The following is a 3,916-nucleotide window of genomic DNA, read 5'->3' on the forward strand; positions in this document are numbered from 1 at the left end:
CATGAGTAGAGTTCCATATACTTCGGCAATGGATTCTATTATGTACGCTATGACATGTACGAGACCAGACATGGTATATTCACTAAGGATAGTGAGTAGATACCAGTCTAATCTAGGAGAAAACTATTGGAAGATCGTAAAGACTATTCTTAAGTATTTGAGAAATTCTAAGGATCAGTGGCTTGTGTATGGTGAAACTGACTTGAAACTGGTGGGGTTCACCGACTCCAGCTTTCAGTCAAACCATGACGATAGTAAGAGTGTGTCAGATTATATTTTTATCCTAAATAGTAGAGCGCTCTGCTAGAAAAGTTCCAAGCAGCATGCTGTGGCAGACTCTGTTTGCAAAGTAGAGTATATCGCGGCATTCGATGTTGCGAAGAAAGCTGTATGATTACGAAAGTTCATCGATGAGCTCGAAGTGGCACCCTCCATTGATGGCCCTATCTTATTATACTGCAATAATACTGGAGCTATTACTCAAGCCAAGGAGCTGCGATCACATCAGCGCACCAAACATATTCTGCGCTGCTATCACCTTATCCGAAAGATCGTGGATCGAGGTGACGTCGACCTTCAGAAGATCAATGAAAAAGAGAACCTGGCTGACCCATTTACTAAAGCACTCAAAATTAAGGAGTTTGATGATCACAAGTCGAAGATGGGTATTCGATATTGTACCGATTGACTTTAGTCTAAGTAAAAGTTGTTGGAAAATGCATCTCAAAGCCAATCGTTAAACGATTGTGCTCATCTTGTAAATTATATATAATTTTTTATTAATAAAAATTATTTGATATTTTCATTACAAATTATCTATCTTTGAACTCTTGTATTGTAATGAAGTCTTTAAGACTATGATTAATCGACAAAAGAGGATTTATCGTTAAGTTCTTAGAAATATTCGTGACCAAATGATATGTTATTACTAGGATAATAACGATATCAAGTGTAGATTATTGTGTGCCATATGAGTTGGTTATCCTCTTAACCAAGGAGTGTGGAGACACTATTATGGTATGTAGATGAAATGTAGGAGTACATTCGCATCGAACATGATCATGTATCGAGCACTCTGCTATCAAGAGTAGCTCGTGAAGGGTATGGATATAAGTATCCCTCCGATCTGAGACCACCACGATGATTTATAAGTAACTCACTGTACTTTAGTATCGGACTATCTAAATTTTTAACTCAATATCGGAAGGCTACTGGGTACAGTCAAATACTTATCAAGTCGGTGTGTGAGTCAAGATAAAATTGACTCCTCTGAATTAGTAAGAGATATGCATCAGTGTATTTTAATTCAGTAAAATCTTGGTCAGAATAATCCATGAGATGAATTTGAAAGGTTGAAATACAATGTGATCAACTAAATTAGGGTTGACAGTTAAATCTTAGATCGCCTTGAGCATTTGGGTCAAAGGGATGAATTATACGGTAACCATACGCCAATAGGTTCTAAAAAGTTGCTTTGCAATACTTTGATTTATTCGATCGTCAAGTCATCATTACTAGATGGTTACATCGATTGGCATAAGAAGTTGTTTCTATACTATCAGCTTAGGTTCAAACCTATAAGGTCACACATATTAGAAGATTTGATCAGATCAGATGGTTGAAGAGTCCAATTGGATTGTGACTTTGGTAAAGAGTCCTACTCCGACTAGGATTCTGAAGGAGAGTCCCACTGAAACTGAGACTCTATTATTTTTGAAGAATTAATTAATAATTAGATTACTAATTGACTCAATTTAATTGAGCAAATAGCTTTGGATCAAGTCTAATTGAATTAGATTCAGTTTGACTCTAATTGGGTTTGATATGATCGAGCCCGATTATAAAAAAAATTTGATCCTGATTCGATCAGGATTTTGACTTGGCTAATTTCTAATTGGGTTAGAAATTTGATAAGATATTTGAGTTTCTAATTAGATTATATTCATTTTTATTAGTGGGTTCAATCCAAATTTGATTTGGATTGGAATTGAATTAGAAATGAAGAGTCCAAGTCAAATTAGGACTCTATCCTTATCTTCTGTGCCACTCCTAAACCCATGCCAATTTCTCCACACCTAATTAGATTTGGGTTGTGATTTTTGGCATCATGATAGAGGATCCAATAAGAGTGGGTGGCAATAGCTGATAAGTCATAATATTATCTCTTGCCTAATTCGAATGCGATCCGAATTAGAGATAAGAGGTAAACTAAGAAAAAAAATTTTCATATATAGAATATTGTTGGCACCATATTAATTTTTTTCTTATTTTTCTTGAAGAATTATTTAGCATGTGAGACTCTAGAATCTTTCTCCATATCTTAATAATTTTTTTGGAATTTTTTGGGATGCCAAAAGGAGATTTTGGCGTTGACTCTTGGTGCTCTTCCTTGGAAAACCCTAAATCTTAGTCTATAAAAAGGGGTCCTCTCTCTTAGACATCCCATGATCATCCCTTGTTGGTTTTTGTTTCTAGAGCCTCTTCTCCTTCTCCTCTATTCCTCCTCTTGATCCTTTCTTGCTTTGGAGTGTTCAAGGTATTTGAAGGAGGAGGAACAAATTAGCTATTGAAGTTGCTTGCAAGCCAGCACCTCCAAGTCCCTGATCTGCACCTGTCTTCGCATGGATCTTCCTGTAAAGGTTAGATGACTCTGTGTGGCTGTGAGTGATCTGAAGAACACCTTCTCCAACTATTGAACTAGAAGAGATCAAGATCAAATTTGTTTGGTAACGATCTCTAACTTGTTTTGATTTTTATGGTAGATCTAATAGTTAGATCTAGAATTTCAGCATCGATGAGATCGATGCGATTTTTATTTTTAGATCTAAAGTGCATATTTTCATATCAAAGATCATAATGTGATAGTCTAGGATAGGATCTTATATATGTAATTAAGATTAAATTATTTAATTTATTATTTTTGCTACATAAAATTTTAAAATTGCATATACTGCACTACTGCATATTTTCTTCATGCAACAATAACTGCTTTGATAAATTTTCCTCTTTTGCTAGCTCTGCCTACAACGGTGGCATCACCCTCCACTACCTCCTCATGTCCTACACTACTGACTACTTCACTGAGGTCATCCATGGCCTCATGTCCAATTTAGCATCCCCCTCCACCCCTGTCGAAACCCAGCTCCACATAGCCATGATGCTCTGCCTCCTGGCCAAGCACAACCTAGAGAACCACCTCAAGGTTATCCGTGCCAGCATCGTCTATCCCCTCATCACCCTTCTCTCCCACCTATGATGAGAACAAGGACCCGATCACTACCACCAAAGCCATCCACCCCCTCATCCATGTCCTTAGGACTGGCACCCCTATTCCCTGTGAGAATGCCGCCATTGCCCTCCTTTACCTCTCCTAGATGGGGGAGCACAAGATTGCCATCGGCCGCTTTGACATGATCCCCCATCTTATCCACCTCGAGACTGAGGGCTCACATGTGAAGAAGGATGCCTCGACGGTGCTTTACTCACTGTGCTCCACCCAGGAGAACAAGATCTGGGCTATCAAGGAGGGGTCAAATGCCCATTTCTGGAGCTGACGGTGGATCTAGAGTCTGAGATGGTGGACAATAAGAGCGTTGGTGCTCAGGAGTTTGCTTTATTATGTCATGAGGGTAATTGGGTCATTTTATAAGTGTAGGATTTTCAAACTATAAGGTAAAAGTGTAATAAAGACAAACCTCAGGGAAGTTTTTATAATTTATCCAAACCTGTGATACCATTTATGACAATTTTCAAAGAAATATTTCTCTTTTGTGATAGCTATTATAAAAATTATGATACCAATTGGGAAAGTTTTTGATCAAAAAAGATGAATCGATTAAATTTAGATCAAAATGATGAATCACTTTAAGTGGATATCGATAGATCATTGAAAACAAATCATAAAGAGATATTTTTT

The 3,916-nt window shown here is 37.3% G+C and overlaps 1 pseudogene; it reads left to right on the top strand.

The window, feature by feature from the left end:
* The first annotated feature begins 2,621 nt into the window (after positions 1-2,621).
* Positions 2,622-3,649, top strand: LOC140858786 (uncharacterized; annotated as a pseudogene).
* The last annotated feature ends 267 nt before the right edge of the window (positions 3,650-3,916 follow it).

The sequence above is a fragment of the Elaeis guineensis genome, chromosome 6 (genome assembly GCF_000442705.2).
Source record: "Elaeis guineensis isolate ETL-2024a chromosome 6, EG11, whole genome shotgun sequence".
NCBI lineage: Eukaryota > Viridiplantae > Streptophyta > Magnoliopsida > Arecales > Arecaceae > Elaeis > Elaeis guineensis.